The sequence below is a fragment of the Giraffa tippelskirchi genome, chromosome 13 (assembly GCF_054371585.1).
Source record: "Giraffa tippelskirchi isolate mGirTip1 chromosome 13, T2T-mGirTip1v1.2.pri, whole genome shotgun sequence".
NCBI lineage: Eukaryota > Metazoa > Chordata > Mammalia > Artiodactyla > Giraffidae > Giraffa > Giraffa tippelskirchi.
The window spans coordinates 39,051,125-39,069,122 of record NC_137287.1 but is presented as its reverse complement, the minus strand read 5'-3'; the positions used below and the strand labels follow the sequence as shown (position 1 = coordinate 39,069,122).

Genomic DNA, 17,998 nt, shown 5'->3' with positions numbered 1-17,998 from the left:
AGATTTCCATCTTTTTATGGCTTAGTAATATTCCCCTGTATATTTACACCACATTTTCTTTATCCATTCATCCATTGAGGGACACTTGGGTTGTTTCCACACCTTGGCTACTATGAATACTGTTGCAATTAACATAGGAGTGCAAATATCTTTGAAATACTGATTTTATTTCCTTTGGATATCTACCCAGAAGTTGAATTGCTGAAACATAAGGTAATAGTATTTTTAATTTTATGATAAACCTCCATACTGTAATGTCTATATCAATTTATACTCCCACCAACAATGAAAAAGGGTTCACTTTTCTCCATACCCTCCCCAACACCTGTTAGCTCTTGTCTTTTAATATTAATATTAGCCATTCTCGAGGCTTTGTGCTTTCACTACCACAGGCCTGGGTTTTATCGCTGGTCAGGGAACTAAGATTCCATAAGCTGTATGTATTAGCCATTCTAACAGGTGTGAGGTGATATCTCAGTGTGTTTTTTTCTTTTTTATTGTGATTTTGATTTGAATTTTCTTAATGATTAGGGATGTCAAGTATCTTTTCATATACCTGTTGGAAATCATGTGTCTTCCTTGGAAAACTAGTGACTCAGATCCTTTGCCCATTTCTTTATTTATTCTTACTGTTGATATTTATTAGTTTATTTGGCTGTGTTTTGTTAGTTGTGGCACTTGGTACCTTTAGATGCAGCATGCAAACTCTTAGTTACGGCGTGTGGGATCTAGTTCCCTGACCAGGGATCGAACCCAGGCTCCTTGTCTTGGGAGCCCAGAGTCTTAGTTACTGGACCAACAAGGAAGTCCCTAAATTGTTTTTTAAAAATATCTTCAGGGGACTGACTTTAAATCCAGATAACTAGCTAAATGATAAGGTTGCATAAAGTTTCCAAAATGGAGTGTGTGTGTGTATGGAAGGTAGAAGATGTGGCTGGAACTGCGTGTTGCTGCAGACATGGCGATCAGGACAGGAGAATACAGGGAACATCCCCCACCCACTCGGTCAGGACTGGCTTTTTGCCCCCATGCTGACCACTGCTGCTTAGCCTTGGCCGTGGGAACACCATGTTTCCAGACCCATCTTCCTCGTCTCAGCACTCCTCTTCCAGCCAAATCTCCAAGGCCCTCTACAAACCCAGGCCTTTGCCTGAGCAGTTCTCTCAGCCTGGGACCCACCCCTCTTCTTTTGACAGCTTCCCTCTTCTTTTGACAGCTACAAGCCCCACTTGTCCGGGCTGGGTCACGGCTTCCTTGCCTCTTCCAGAAAGAATGAGTCAATTGCTTCTTGGCCTTTTGGCTAAGATCAAGTGCAGGAAGAATGAGTCACCCTTTGGCACCTGGACCTGCTCTTTTCAAGACACTTATCACACTCGTAGTATTTGTCAGTTTTACTATCTCTTGAACTCCCTGGGGCCATGGATTGTGATTCACACTGTTTTCCACAGCCTTGCCCCTACACAGGGCCTGAGTGCTGAACCAAGTCTTGAATGAACAGGCTGGTTTCCTTGATTCTGTTCCTTCCTCTCTTCAACCTGTCCTGCACACAGGCCCAATTCTCATCCCAAAGCAAAATTTGAAGTATATCACCTCCAACTCAAAATCCTTCCCTGGCTGACCTTCACCAGGGGAACTACTTGAATTGTTGGCATTCAAGGCTTTGTACACCATGTGGTGAGCACTGTTATGTCAACTGGAAAAAGGTTAGTTGAGAGGCACAGTCGAGGTTGGACAAGCTGATCTTAAGAAAATGGACAGAGAGCCCAGTTTAGCAGGTAGTTTTCTCTCCCCCTCCCTTCCTCACTCATTGAGCACCATGGTCAGGACCTGTGCTGGGCCTTAACAAAGAGGAAAGCAATTATGTTCCTATGCTGCCCGCCCCACCCCACACACACCCCCAAAGACGTGGGGCTTGTTCTCTGTCTGCCCCACCCTTGTCTGACTGAAGTGGTGTGCTGGTGAATGTTTGACCCCCATGGGAAGTGGGAGGGCAGTGGGGACTGATTTCTAGAGTTTGCCAATTTCTGTGGTGTAAACACTCCCTTTATGGTTGATGTCAGACTACCAAGGTGGTCACTGAAGGTGGAGTCAGAAGTAAATGTACAGAAGCACATCATTGGTATTTCCACTATATGGATATAATAGATACAGAAACGTCAAGAACACAGATAATAGTAAAATAAGTAAAAGTGATTATTTTTTATTATTTGCTACTTTTGTCAATATAATTTAATTGTTAAGTTTATATAATGCGAATTTTTTAATGTGCTGGGTCTTTGTTGCCCTGTGAGGGCTTCTGTCATAGTGGAGCACGGGTTCTAGAGCGATCGGGCTCAGAACCAGGCTTAGTTGCCACCCGGCATGTGGGATTTAACTTCCCCAAACAGTGATGGAAACTACAACTGCTTCCCCCACATTGCAAGGTGGATTCTTAACCACTAAACTGGTCCACAGCAGGGAAATCCCTATAATGTAATTATAATGTAAAAATTAACAATGAGTTTTAAAAGATAAAAGACTGTATTGCACACCCAGCTTGCAAAACTCAACACATTCTCTCCTCCCATTTTTTTATTGTTGTTCAGTCGCTCAGTCGCGGCCGACTCTTTGTGACCCCGTGGACTGCAGCATGCCATGCTTCCCTGTCCTTCACTACCTCCCAGAGTTTGCTCAAATTCATGTCCACTGAGTCAATGATGTCATCCAAACATCTCATCCTCTGTGGCTCCCTTCTCCTCCTGCCCGCAATTTTTCAAAATATCAGGGTCTTTTCCAAGGAGTCAGCTGTTCGCATCAGGTGGCCAAAGTACTGGAGTTTCAGCTTCAGCATCAGTCCTTCCAAAGAATAGTCAGAGTTGCTTTCCTTTAGGATGGACTCCTTTGATCTCCGTGCTGTCCAAGGGTTAGCTGTATATCTTACTTCCTCCACCGGGCGGGGCAACAGGCGGGAGGAGGAATGCAGCTCCGTGGGAAGCAGAAAGCCGGGCTGGAGTACCCCAAACGGCCACCGGGGGGCGCCAAACACAATCTGATCGGCAGCCCAGGCCACAGGCCCTAGGGGTCCGCGGCCCCTGCTGGGCTTCTGGATTATGGAGGCGTTTCTCCCTGTATTTCGGGTTCCTCCAGGACCGGGGGCCGCTAGCAGGGGGTCTCGAGACGCGGAAGGCTCGCTCCGCAGTACGCACGGGCCCTCGGGCCCTAGTCTGAGAAACCAGAATTCTCGACCCGCCACCCAGCCACACAGCCGCCCACCTTAAGCCCCTACCCGGCAGCCTTTGCAGTCGGAAGTCGGTCGTCCTCCGCCTTCCCGGCATCCCCCGTGCTTCCGCCGGCTGAGGGTCAAGAGTGAGCCCAGGTCATTAGCTGGCTGGGGTGAATTAATCTGTAGGCAGTTAGTTTAGTTTATATCGTCCTTGGGCTGGATTAGTGTGGAGGGGCGAGGGTCAGGAGTTTCCTCCTGAGTCACCCTGAGGTCGCAGAGCCCGGGAAATGAGGGAAGGAGCTTCCCCGGCTTCCGGTGCAGGTGCGGACAAGGGCCGTGCCTCGCTGGAGGAAAGGCCTGCGTGCTCCTCCCAGCTTTTTGTCAATAGTCTGCGTGGCCTTGGGCAAGGCGTTTGACCTGGCTGGGCTCGGGTTATGGTGGCAGACGCTGTGGGTTGACTCCCAGGCACTTGTGCTCTTTTGTCCCTGTTGGCGAGTAGTGCCCACCCCTCAGGGTCTCCCAGGGGGCGCTAGTGGCAAAGAGTCCGCCTACCAATGCAGGCGATGTAAGAGACGCAGGTTCAGTCCCTGGGTGGTGAAGATCCTCTGGAGGGGGGCATGGCAACCCACTCCAGTAGTCTTGCCTGGAGAGCCCCTTAGATCAGAGGAGCCTGATGGGCTACAGTCCATGGGGTTGCCAAGAGTAGGACACAACGGAAGCAACTGAGCCCGCCCACCCCTCCAGGGGGGGTTACTGCGGTAATAAATTCTAATAATTCTTTGCGCCCACTGTGTCGGTCCTGTTCCCCTCATCAAATGCTGGTTCCTTGAAAATACAATCAAAACAGCCTGTGGCTAAGACAAAATTGCGTTTGTTGCTTCCCTTGTTCAGGGAGCAGCATCTTGACTCCTTCCTGTAGAGGGCAAAGTTGAGATAGGTTTCAGAGTCTGGCTTAATTTAAGGTGGACCTTAATGAGGATTGGTAGGGATCATGTTACACAGTTTAGGGCTGTTGGTCATGGTAGTTGAGGGTTTATAGTCTCAGCGAGGGAGTCTTGGATCTTCGCCAGTTATTTGATGCTACCTGTTAAAAAAAAATCATGTGGTTTTTGATGGATTTTTCTGAGGTCAAGGTGTAACATTATTTGCACATTTTCTCTTCCTGGTCAGGTGTTTCCGGGAGTCGTAAACTCATAGTACCACAGTCATGCTATTTTGCTTCAACCAGGGTGAGTCACAGCCCTCTTCTATTTGCACCCAGAGGGATCCTGTGTGTTGTTTTCTTGTGTGTGAAATGGGGATTGTGTTGCAGGGGGAGGGGAAGAAGACCAACAACGTTTCACCCTGTAGTAGCCTTTCAGATTACATCACGGTGGGGCTTACAAAAATGTCTGCGTCCTGAAAAAGAGTTCTTACTCTCAAATCTGAAAACAGAGCTGCCAAATTGAGAAGAAAAGATGTGTATTAAATGTCTCCAAGATGTCACTATGTTTATTTTCCAACTGCAACTCAGAGCATATAGTTAAGGGCTCATTATATTCACTTGGCAAAGGGAGGTGTGTGTTCACTTGTTGATGGCACGTAGTGGAGGCTTCAGGTTTACAGATTATCAAGGTCTTAAAATGGCCATGGGGCGTTTCACTCTTGGCCTTCCTTCTTCCCAGTCTTGTAAGTTGGGGCGAGCTCCTCCCCTTTCTGCTCTCACTTCCTCCTAGGTCCAGTGGGGAGGACAGTGCTCTGAGCAGAGTAAGGAGGCTGAAGTGAGGTCATGTGTTGAGTGTGGCAGCTGGCAGTTGCAACTGAGGTGCAGATGATTCTGGAGCCCTGTGAACTGGGGTCTAGGACAGCTGTGAGAGACTGGGCCCATGGGAAGCACCAGGGAAGGACGCAGGGGGTTAATCAGGTTGGGAGAGAAAGCAGGAGAAACGCAGATGACAGTAACTACACTGTCCCAGCTTAGAGAGTCTGTGGCTTGTTCCAGTCAGTTCCTGCAAGGAAGTTCCTGACCACCCCCCTGCCTGCCCCCAGGACAGGTGACAAGTGTAGGGGTCTGAGTCTCTTGGAGGCCCCATGTCTCAATGGACATTTACCTTTAATTGCTCTATTGGGGGTGGGCTGGAGCAGCCAGGCTAGTGCAGTTGGGGGCTTGAGGAGGCAGGTATTTGCAGCCTGTAGGTGACATGAAGTTGGGCCCCAACAGGGCGTCCTGGCTGGATGTCTGCTTTGCTGGGGGAGGGTAGAGGTGGCAGGTGTGGGGTGGTGGAGGTTGGCAACACAGCTGGGTGCTGGGCAGGCATGGGTGAGGGCCACATTCTGGTCAGGTGGGTCCTCCCTGGGCACTCCCAGACCCTGGCACCTGGTGGAACCTAGGCTCCTTGGGCTCTGGAGGCATGGAGCAGAGCCCTGGCATGGAACTTCGCCAGGCTTTCTGGTCCTCCCTTCGTTTAGACTGGGGGAATTCCTTCCCTCTTCCTGTTTCTAGCATTTCCTGTCTCCTCATCATTCCCAGCAGACCTGAGGGCAAGGTTAGCCTGAGATCAAGTCTTTACCAATTGGAGAACTCGTTCTCCTTTCCTTCAGGGCAAGAAAGACAGAATCTTTAGACTCTGTCAGGATATGAGGGCAAATATTTGCATTTCATCTTTCTGTGGTAAAGAAAGGAAAACAAGTCACTGTACAATTTTAGAATAGAGACTCATTTGACAATGCATGCCAAAACCTGTATATACACTTAAAAACCTTTGACCTAGCAATTTCTCCTTTAAGAATGTAACTCTAGAAAATACTCGGAGATGTTCTTCAAAGATTCCGAATAAGATTGTTTTCTGAAGCGTTCTGTACAACAGTAAAATGAGTGTCCAATATTAATAATTATGCTATGAACAAATAGTTTACTGACATGGGAAGCTACCCAAATAATTACATTTAGAAAACAAATTAATATAGTATCATGGTTCCAGTGGAAGGACTGATGTTGAAGTTGAAGCTCCAATAATTTGGCCACCTGATGTGAAGAGCTAACTCATTGGAAAAGACCCTGATGCTGGGAAAGATTGAGGGCAGGAGGAGAAGGGGACGACAGAGGATGAGATGGTTGGATGGCATCACCGACTCAATGGACATGAGTTTGAGCAAGCTCTGGGAGATGTTGAAGGACAGGGAACTTTGGCATGCTGCAGTTCACGTGGTTGCAAAGAGTTGGACACAACTGAGTGATTCAACAACAGCATGGTTCCAGTAATAAAAAAGGGTAAATATAGAATCTATAACCTGTTTTATCAGTTAGGAAAAAACTGAACTGTTTCACTAAGTAATCAATTGACTCAACAGAAGTGGGAGACACTACATCCCAAGAGCTGTGGATATAATAGTGAGCTGTTAAAATGACCTGCCTTCCCTGGTGGTACAGTGGCTAAGACTCCGCACTCCCAATGCGGGGGTCCCAGGTTTGATCCCTGGTCAGGGAACTAGATTCCACCTGCCAAAACTAAGGAAGAGTTTGTATGCTGCAGCTAAAGATACCCTGTACTGCAACTAAAAAAGATCCCACATGATGCAATGAAAATCGAAGATCGAAGTTCCCGAGTTCTGCAACTAAGACCTGGCACAGCCAAAAGATAAAGAACTGAATAAAAGTGTAATTTTCAAAAAAGGTAAAAGCATGACTTTCAAATAAATATTAAAGTGACATGTATCAGAGATTTTAACTCATTCACGAAGAAGGAAACCATCAAGATGTTACAACTGATTTAAAAGAGAAACAGAAGGAGAAATATATACACGGGACATCAGGAATGCTGAAATGCATTTGCTAATAACAGATGCAAGACTGTTTAGGGACTAGGGACTTCCTTGGTGGTCCAGTGGTTAAGAATCTGCCTTCCAATGCAGGGGTTAAGGTTTGATGCCTGGTCGGAGAACTAAGATCCCATGTGCAGCAACTAAGACCCGACGCAGCCAAAAATGGATAAATAAATATTTTCTTAAAACATTGTTGAGTCTAAAGCAAGAAAACGTCATGTTTGGCATCACCTCTTCCGCAGGACAATGAGGATGCCAGCCGGCAGTGCTGTCCATCCTCACAGATAGTAATTGGTCACATTGGTGGGATGTGGCTGGCTCTTCTAGGGGCAGGCCTGATTGGCACTGCTATCAGTTAACTTCTGTCTCCACAGAGCTGTCAGCCAACCTCATCAGAGACACAGGCTCACACACGCCCCTACAGGATCGGATGATCCCTGGAGACTCGTACTCGCCTTGGGAAGGCTGTTCAGGCTTCTCATTTGCCCGTTTCATGTCTTCCACGCTTCCCCCACAGAACAGAGAGGTTGTCACTTAAACTAAGGCCAAAGGAAAAGTGCCGACTCTGAAGATGTTGGTCAAGATTTTCAGGGCAGCCAGAGCAGCAGGTGCCAAGGGTGTAAAGGAAAGAGAGGCCCCGTGGGGCCGGGCGTGGGCCAGCACTGAGGACAGGTGAGCACGGGTGGATGCTCCAGCACCTGCGGGGAGGGGACGAGGTGCTGGGATCTCCTTCTCAGTACCGTGGATACCGCTGGGGCTTTGAACAGGGAGATGCCACGAGCTCATTGGAGTTTTGTTAAACATCTCGGCCGCTGTGGGAGAGGAGCCTGGAGGGGGGCTGGAGGACCTGTGTCGGGGAGGGAGGAGGAGGCCCGGGCTCTCCCGTCAGCTTGTTCTGGGCGGGAGGCACTGGGACGTGCTGATGGATCGGTGGGACGTCAGAAGGGTTGCTGTGGCCGGCTCAGCCTGGTGGCGAGGAATTCCTGAGCCCCACCCCAAGCCCCACAATGTGGCGAGGCCCCCACAGATGTGTTGTGGCTGGACTGGCCCCTGGGGTTCTTACTATGATCACAAGACACACCTTAGCAACAAGCCTCAGGTAACTTTGGAAAAAAAAACAGATTTATTACTCACAGGTCCTGGAGGGGACACCGAGCACCCTAGGGCCACACGGTGAGGTTGTGGGTAGAGACGGGATAGGGGTGCGGACAGGGGGCTCTGCCTTTATTAGGGTCCAAAGGTGGGGAGGCTGAGGTTTCCAGGGTTCACTCTTTGCTGAACTTAAACTCGAATTCATGGCTGATTTTAAAACCTAAGAGGGGGAATTTGGACTCAGAAAGAGAAAAGTTGGGTCAATCCACTGGTCAGTTATCTGGGTCACCCAGGGTTCTCTAAAAGGGTACCTTCATGGTTGAGGCCCCAGGCTCCTTAGCTGGTGGTCAGCTCGGTGCTGTGTTGCACAGCTGGCAATGCCTTCATTTGAGATGGTTGTCTTTGAAATAGATTCTCCAGCAACCAAAAGCTTAATGTCAGAAGCTAACACTGCAAATATGTATACATTGGTCTCTGCCCTGCCTCAGCCTGGTACCTGGAGCCCTTAGAATTCCTGGGTGATAGTATCTTTTGTTCTGTTAAGATGATTCTTGGTGGTCTCTTTGGCTCCTGGATGGGGGCTGGTCACCGGAAAGACCAAGCCGTGATTAGAAGCTTGAAACCTTCATCTTCTGGGGAGGGGGAGGGGCTGGAGAGGGAATTAATAACGGATTATGCCCACGTGATGAGCCTCCATAAAAATCCCTGAAGTACAGGGTTCCCCAAGGCAAGAACGTATCCGTGTGGGGGGGTGGCACACCCCAGCTCCAGGGGGACAGAAGCTCCTGCACCCAGGACCCTTCCGGTCCTCGCCCAAAGTGCCTCTTCACCTGGCCGTGCCTCTGTGTCCTTCATCATAGAATACACTGGTCACGGAAATAAGTGTTTCCGAGTTCTGTGAGTCATTATAGCAAATGATCAAACCTGAGGACGGGCTTTCTGGGAACTCCTGATTCGTAGCTACGTCAGACAGGAGTGCAGGTGACCTGAGGACATGCCACTTGGATCGGCATCTGAGGTGGGGAAAGTCTTAGGGGACTGAACCTTTAACCTGTGGGGTCTGCACAAACTCCAGTTAGTGTCAGCATTGAGTGAAATCGTACGACACCCGGTTGGTGTCCACAAAGAATTACTTGGTGTGGAAAAAACCACACACCTGGTGTCAAAAATGTGGGGCTCCTCTGGTGGCCCAGTGGTTAAGAATCCACTTGCCAATGCAGGGGGCACAGGTTAGACCCCCAGTCTGGGAAGAACCCACATACCTTGGGGCAGCTAAGCCCTTGCACCACAACTACTGAGCCTGTGGTCTAGAGCCTGAGCCCCCGTGCCACGATGACTGAAGCCCAAGATCCCTAGAGCCCGCACTCAGCAGCGAGAGAAGCCGCCACGCATGAGAAGCCCGCGCACAGCCACTACAGTAGCGCCTGCTCGCCGCAACTAGAGGAAGTCATGCAGAAATGAAGACCCAGCACAGCCCAAAATAAACAAACAAACCTTTAAAAAACATACGTGTACAGAGAAGGAGTTTTTTCCTTTTCAATTGGTAATGGGCGGGGAGGAAAAGGCTGAATCAAGAATGACTCGACTGGCTCACACATCTGGGAGAACAGTGCCTTTTTCTGAGATGGGGCGCCGGGGGATCCCAGGGACTCTCAAGATTCCCTAGTCTGAGATGCTGGCTGGGAGCCCAGGTCCCCAGCCCCCAGCCTGTGTCTTGTAGGGGTGCGGGTGGGGATCTCTCTCTCCCCACGCCCCCGTGCAGAGGGGCCCCCAAGTCCCAGCTGCCGACTGACTCCCCTAGAGCCTTCTGTCCTCCTGGCAGGAGAGCTGGGAGAGCCTCTGCACCCTGACTTACCCAGGAGCACTCATGAGCAGTAATTAGCACCGTCAATTATTTCCCTGGAGGGTTGATGGGGGAGGAGGAACGGTGGTTGGCGGTGGGTCTCCACCCCGTGGGGGATGCTGGAACTGGTTTCTCCATGCCTCCTCTCTGGCTGGCCGGAAGTGGCTGCTCAGGAGGTACCCTGAAGACAGAACTGCAGAGCCCAGCTCTGTGTCCAACTCACTCTGGAACTGGGGCTTCTCATTCTGCACCTGCCCCCAGGTATTGTTCATCCTGTACAGTCAGTCACTTCCTCTCCAGGAGCCCTTGGCCGTGACCTCTGACCTCACAACCCCTAGGACTGAGAGTAACTGATGAGTCACCAGGAGTGCTAGAAGTGGCCCAGGCTGGCACTGGACACCCAGCGAGGCGGCTGGACCAGAGCACCCACTCCCTCCATCCTTCCCAGCTCAGCTCTTCCCATTGGCTCATCTGGGCTCAGCCCTTCCCAGCCTGGAGCTTCTGTCTCTGCCTCCTGGTGCAGAGGAAGCGCAGCCCTTCCAGATGGACTTCTCGGTGTTGCAGTGAGAGTCGTTCTAGCTGGTCCTGGGGAGAAGCGGGAGCTCTGTGCTTGACTGGGGAGGAAAGGAGACATTGCCAGTGATGTGGGAGGACTGGCCATCTTCCCCCTTAGAGACTCCCAACCAGACTGCTGGGAGGTTTTTCCAGGAAAACCACAGAAGTCAATGGGGAAAATGTGCTCTAAGAATTCTGGTGTGCAGGCAACTTTTCTGAAGGAGGAGGAGATTGTGAACAGAACCTAGGAGAATGCTCTAAGCCATGGAAAGAAAACTCTGGAGGAAGCTGACATAGAGGAAGAGACGGACCACCAAGGAATGGAGGAACAGGTGTAAGTGTGGTTTAAAAAGAAGTGCGGAAGGTCTCAGTGGACCATGTGAACAAATAATACTCTATATTCCAGGAAAGCGTTAAGCAGAGTAAAGATACATGGAGTCACACCATTAACATCGGGACCCTAGAGGACCAGCATTCTAAGAGTCAGACAGTGTAGGGGTGGGGGAGCCCTATGTTTAGAAAGTATGGGATTGAGGATGGGACCAGGGAGCAAGCACCCCTAAGATTACAGAAAGGAAGGCTGGGCAAGGAGGGGGAGACTCAGCTTCCACTTTAAGGAAATGTCAAGAGGACAGACAATGCTGCTGTGAGATCGGGAAAATTTTCTTTCCAAGAATTTTAGGTGGGGGCAGGGTGGACCACATAGCCAAGGGTCAGAGAGCCTGAGGATGGGGAGAGGACTCAGTGTGAGCCCATGTGATGCTAGGCTTCTTGCGGAAACTGAACTCTGGGGCCGGGATGGCAGTGAGCAGTCTGAGAGGGCCTTGAAGACCTTGGGAAGAAGAAATCCGAGGTCTGGGGCCACAGGAGCCATGGGGAGGTTCTGAGTGGGGCCGGGAGCCCCAGATGGGGCTGGAGTCAAGTCACACCCCATTCTCCAAGAGGAAGGGAGCCCCGAGTGACACTGAAAAGGAAAAGGTAAAATTTTACTTAACCTCCTGCTCCTTGCAAAGTCTGGATCACGTAGGTCTCAGAAAGTGGGGACTCACAATATTAGGAACTGGAGCTTATTTCACTAACCCTTGTCCTGCTCTTTGCAATTGCCCAGCTCCTGCAAACCCACAAACCCACTTAATCATGCTTGTCCATGTATAAGAACTCTGTAACCCCTTTGTTCGGGGCTCAGAGCTTGGAGTGTTGACTCCTCTGGGCCTGCTAGCATAATAAACCTGAGTTCTCCAACTCTCTGAGTGTGGGGCTTGGTTTCTCGAGTACTGGTTTCTGCAACATTTCTGGAGGCCCCAGCAAGATTCCAACCACCCCGGCCCCTTGAGCTGCCGGACTGGTGGCTCGGCAAGGCTGGAGCGAAGGAACCCTGAGACAAATGAGGCCCGCCACCTGATGGTATTCCAGGTTCCAACACTCTGGACGACCGAGCCCTGACCAGACTCATTGGAGGGACGGACCAACTCACCAGGAATGGCCACAGGGTCAGGTAAGGCCCCGGGGCCAGTCCCCAGTCAGGTCGTACCCCAAGAGCTAGAAGAGGAGACTGATCACCACCTTGGAGCTCCCACGAAGGGAGCATCAGATAGGGAGAACTGGGGACTCAGGAGAAGGGAGGCATTGTGATAGCCTCTTAATGATTGTGAGTGCGTGGTTGCTGATTGAATGGAGTGAGAGAAATTTTTCTTTTGGAAACTACAAAACCAATTATTTTTGCATATACAATAAAAAACAACTAGCTTGTTAAAAGGCCTACCTAGGAAAAAGCTTAAAGTTAACCCTTTCCATGTCCTTGAAATACACAGCCAACTTTGCCTGAGACCTCAGCCTTGGGCAAATTAGAACTTCAAGCAAAGAAAAAAAAAGTGGTCAAAGAGGTATTTTAAATCTCAAACAGAAAACTATAAGATCTCTGTCAGTCTGTCTGTCTGGATTTATGTATGTCTCAGTGTATGTCTTGTTTTTTTCTGATAATATTGTTGAAGTTGTAAATGAGTTCTAATTTAATTGGCCTAAAGGAAAGTAATCACTTACAAATCAAAAAATTCTAAATATAAGAGAAATTAACCTAAATAAATTTCAGATTCACATAAACTTGGAAACATTCAATATTAAATATCTAGTATTAATGTTTGTTTCCTAATCTAATAAGGAAGTAGGATGTATGTTTTTAATAAAAAGATAAAAAATAAAATTACATTTTATGAAGGGAAAATAAAGTAGGTCTTACTTACAAGTGGCTGTTACAAAAAGTGATTAGAAGGTTTGTGGCAATTGACCAGGAAAAAAAAAATTTTGTGCATGGTTAGGACTAAGTTTAAAATAAATTTAATTAAGTTTACCTAAATGAGTTTCCTCACAGAAAACTAGCTAATCTGATCACACGGACCACAGCCTTGTCTATCTCAATGAAACTAAGCCATGCTGTGTGGGGCCACGCAAGACGGATGGGTCATGGTGGAGAGGTCTGCGAGAATGTGGTCCACTGGAGAAAGGCATGGCAAACCACTTCAGTATTCTTGCCTTGAGAACCCCATGAACAGTATGAAAAGGCAAAAAGATAGGACACTGAAAGATGAACTCCCCAGTCGGTAGATGCCCAATATGCTACTGGAGATCAGTGGAGAAATAACTTCAGAAAGAATGATGAGATGGAGCCAAAGCAAAATCAATACCCAGCTGTGGATGTGACTGGTGATAGAAGCAAAGTCCGATGCTGTAAAGAGCAATATTGCATAGGAACCTGGAATGTTAGGTCCATGAATCAAGGCAAATTGGAAGTGGTCAAACAGGAGATGGCAAGAGTGAACGTCGACATTCTAGGAATCAGCCAACTAAGATGGACTGGAATGGGTGAATTTAACTCAGATGACCATTATATCTACTACTGTGGGCAGGAATCCCTTAGAAGAAATGGAGTAGCCATCATGGTCAACAAAAGAGTCCGAAATGCAGTACTTGGATGCAATATCAAAAACGACAGAATGATCTCTGTTCGTTTCCAAGGCACACCAATCAATATCACAGTAATCCAAGTCAATGCCCCGACCAGTAACGCTGAAGAAGCTGAACTTGAACAGTTCTATGAAGACCTACAAGACCTTTTAGAACTAACACTCAAAAAAGATATCCTTTTCATCATAGGGGACTGGAATGCAAAAGTAGGAAGTCAGGAAACACCTGGCGTAACAGGCAAATTTGGCCTTGGAGTACAGAATGAAGCAGGGCAAAGGCTAATAGAGATTTGCCAAGAGAACGCACTGATCATAGCAAACACCCACTTCCAACAACACAAGAGAAGACTCTACACATGGACATCACCAGATGGTCACACCGAAATCAGATTGATTATATTCTTTGCAGCCAAAGATGGAGAAGCTCTATACAGTCAGAAAACAAGACTGGGAGCGGACTGTGGCTCAGATCATGAACTGCTTATTGCCAAATTCAGACTTAAATTGAAGAAAGCAGGGAAAACCATGCTTTCAGGTATGACCATTCAGGTATGACCTAAATCAAATGCCTTATGATTATACAGTGGAAGTGACAAATAGATTTAAGGGACTAGATCTGATAGACAGAGTGCCTGATGAACTATGGACAGAGGTTCGTGACATTGTACAGGAGACAGGGATCAAGACAATCCCCATGGAAAAGAAATGCAAAAAAGCAAAATGACTGTCTGAGGAGGCCTTACAAATAACTGGGAAAAGAAGAGAAGCGAAAAGCAAAGGAGAAAAGGAAAGATATTCTCATCTGAATGCAGAGTTCCAGAGAATAGCAAGAAGAGATAAGAAAGCCTTCCTCAGCAATCAATGCAAAGAAATAGAGGAAAACAACAGAATGGGAAAGACTAGAGATCTCTTCAAGAAAATTAGAGATACCAAAGGAACATTTCATGCAAAGATGGGCTCGATAAAGGACAGAAATAGTATGGACCTAACAGAAGCAGAAGATATTAAGAAGAGGTGGCAAGAATACACAGAAGAACTGTACAAAAAAGATCTTCACGACCCAGATAATCACGATGGTGTGATCACTCACCTAGAGCCAGACATCCTGGAATGTGAAGTCAAGTGGGCCTTAGAAAGCATCACTACGAACAAAACTAGTGGAGGTGATGGAATTCCAGTCGAGCTATTTCAAATCCTCAAAGATGATGCTGTGAAAGTGCTGCACTCGATATGCCAGCAAATCTGGAAGACTCAGCAGTGGCCACAGGAGTGGAAAAGGTCAGTTTTCATTCCAATCCCAAAGAAAGGCAATGCCAAAGAATGCTCAAACTACCGCACAATTGCCCTCATCTCACACGCTAGTAAAGTAATGCTCAAAATTCTCCAAGCCAGGCTTCAGCAATACGTGAACCGTGAACTTCCAGATGTTCAAGCTGGTTTTAGAAAAGGCAGAGGAACCAGAGATCAAATTGCCAACATCCGCTGGATCATCGAAAAAGCAAGAGAGTTCCGAAAAACATCTATTTCTGCTTTATTGACTATGCCAAAGCCTTTGACTGTGTGGATCACAATAAACTGTGGAAAATTCTGAAAGAGATGGGAATACCAGACCATCTGACCTGTCTCTTGAGAAACCTGTATGCAGGTCAGGAAGCAACAGTTAGAAATGGACATGGAACAACAGACTGGTTCCAAATAGGAAAAAGAGTATGTCAAGGCTGTATATGGTCACCCTGCTTATTTAACTTATATGCAGAGTACATCATGAGAAATGCTAGGCTGGAAGAAACACAAGCTGGAATCAAGATTGCGGGGAGAAATATCAATAACCTCAGATATGCAGATGACACCACCCTTATGTCAGAAAGTGAAGAAGAACTAAAGAGCCTCTTGATGAAAGTGAGGAGAGTGAAAAAGTTGGCTTAAAGCTCAACGTTCAGAAAACTAAGATCATGGCATCTGCTCCCATCACTTCATGGGAAATAGATGGGGAAACAGTGGAAATAGTGTCAGACTCTATTGTTTGGGCTCCAAAATCACTGCTGATTGTGATTGCAGCCATGAAATTAAAAGACGCTTACTCCTTGGAAGGAAGGTTATGACCAACCTAGACAGCATATTTAAAAGCAGAGACATTACTTTGCCTACAAAGGTCCGTCTAGTCAAGGTTATGGTTTTTCCAGTGGTCATGTATGGATGTGAGAGTTGGATGCTGAAGAAAGCTGAGCGCCGAAGAATTGATGCTTTTGAACTGTGGTGTTGGAGAAGACTCTTGGGAGTCCCTTGGACTGCAAGGAGATCCAACCAGTCCATCCTAAAGGAGATCAGTCCTGGGTGTTCACTGGAAGGACTGATGTTGAAGCTGAAACTCCAATACTTTGGCCACCTCATGCGAAGAGTTGACTCATTGGAAAAGACCCTAATGCTGGGAAGGATTGGGGGCAGGAGGAGAAGGGGACGGCAGAGGATGAGATGGTTGGATGGCATCACCAACTCGATGGACATGGGTTTGGGTAAACTCCGGGAGTTGGTGATGGGCAGGGAGGCCTGGCGTGCAGCAGTTCATGGGGTAGCAAAGAGTCGGACACGACTGAGCGACTGAACTTAACTGAAATGAGTTTCCAGGGATCATGTATGGATGTGAGAGTTGGACTATAAAGAAAGCTAAGTGCCGAAGAATTGATGCTTTTGAACTGTGATGTTGGAGAAGATGCTTGAGAGTCCCTTGGACTGCAAGGAGATCCAACCAGTCCATCCTAAAGGAGATCAGTCCTGGGTGTTCATTGGAAGGACTGATATTGAAGCTGAAACTCCAATAGTTTGGCCACCTGATGCGAAGAGCTGACTCATTTGAAAAGACCCTGATGCTGGGAAAGATTGAGGGCAGGAGAAGGGGAAGACAGAGGATGAGATGGTTGGATGGCATCACCGACTCGATGGACATGGGTTTGGGTGGACTCTGGGAGTTGGTGATAGAGAGGGAGGCCTGGCGTGCTGCAGTTCATGGGGCCGCAAGACTGGGACACGACTGAGTGACTGAACTGAACTGAACTGAAATGAGATTAAAGTAAGCTGGTGCAAAACTTGAATTCGGCCTTCCTCTCTGTTAAGAGGACATACTTTCTTCAGATGTTGAACTGCTTTTAATAATAGATTTAAGTTTCTTTACCTCTTCATTGATCTGTTCTGTATCTACCTTTGAAATCTTCTGTTACCTTTGGCTAAGTAAATAACTATTATTTCACAGTGACTTATATGATCCTACCTGGTGCGTGTTATAAACCCTTTTGATATTTATTGACAAAACTTCCTATATAACTTGACTTCTAACTAACTTTGGGATGCTTCAGAGGGCCCCTGAGACATTCCAAAGAGCTATTAAGCCACCTGGGCTCATTGGACATGTTAAGTTACATGGGAAGTACTGTTGAAGGGGTGATAAATCTTTTCAGGTTATACTGTATGGTTGATGTTACTAAATAGATACCCTAAAATTGTGTGAAATTCATATAGATCTGATACGCCCTGAAAAAAATATGGTTAATTATAATTCTAGTTATGTTAAAGAGTACATGTCACAACAATGATCAGGTTTCTTTGTCAATTACAATAGAATCAGATTTTAAACATGCCTTCTATGGTTTTACTCTCATGCCTTTAGAAGAATACTGCTAGTTCTTCAAGATTTATGGAAAAAACTTTCTAAGATTAAACATAAACAAATTTTGTTATTAACAGTAAGCTGGTACCAGACTAGAATTTGGTCTTCTCTCTCTGTTTAGAGAACAAAGTTTTCTTAGAATGCAGCTTTCAATAACAGATTATTAATTTCTTTGCCTTTAAATGATTTATATTTGCTTTTAAAATCTTTTTGGTACTTTGGTAAAATAACTGAACAATATTTAAGATTATGATGTGGGCCTTCCTGGTAGTCAGACGGTAAATAATCTATCTGCAGTGTAGGAGACCAGGGTTCGATCCCTGGGTTGGGAAGATCCCCTGGAGAAGAGAATGGCTACCCACTCCAGTATTCTTGCCTGGAGAATCCCATGGACAGAGGAGCCTGGCACACTATAGACCATGGGGTCTCAAAGAGTCGGACACATTGTGGCTCAGCTGGTAAAGAATCTGCCTGCAATGTGGGAGACCTGGGTTTGATCCCTGGGTTAGGAAGATCCCCTGGAGAAAGGATAGGTTATCCACTCTGGTACTCTGGCCTGGAGAATTCCATGGACCGCAAAGAGTCGGACACAACTGAGCGACTTTCAGTTTCAAGATTATGATACATGTAGACAAAGCTCATTGTGCTTCTACAAAAAATTACCCCTCATGGTAAGACTTTTGCTATCCTTATGTCCTTAAAACATGGCAAGTTTAGTTTGCTCCTACAACAGGAAAGTAAAAATGGATAAACAACAGCTGAAAATCAAAGAGCCAAACCTCACTTTTATTTGATAGGATAAAGCCTTTCCTGGCTGTAGTGTTAACATCTCACAATGAAAAAAAAATGGTTAAAATACATTTTCTGCGACCTCCAGTGATTGG

At 47.1% G+C, this 17,998-nt stretch overlaps 1 protein-coding gene and 1 non-coding gene across 3 annotated transcripts in view; both read left to right on the top strand.

The window, feature by feature from the left end:
• The first annotated feature begins 3,302 nt into the window (after positions 1 to 3,302).
• The window catches only part of PRSS22 (serine protease 22), a 38,897-nt gene continuing 24,201 nt past the window's right edge, over positions 3,303 to 17,998 (top strand). Inside the window, exons 1-3 of one of the 2 annotated variants that reach the window (XR_014072767.1) lie at positions 3,303 to 3,355; positions 4,373 to 4,431; positions 11,907 to 14,226. The gene's annotated coding sequence lies outside the window, so the exon portion shown is untranslated. Of the gene's footprint in view, positions 3,356 to 4,372; positions 4,432 to 11,906; positions 14,227 to 17,998 lie in introns of those variants that run through there. The other variant, XM_081555230.1, reaches the window with a different exon arrangement.
• TRNAG-CCC (transfer RNA glycine (anticodon CCC)) lies at positions 6,597 to 6,669 on the top strand. The gene has a single exon. It is a non-coding gene; the product is annotated as a tRNA-Gly (tRNA).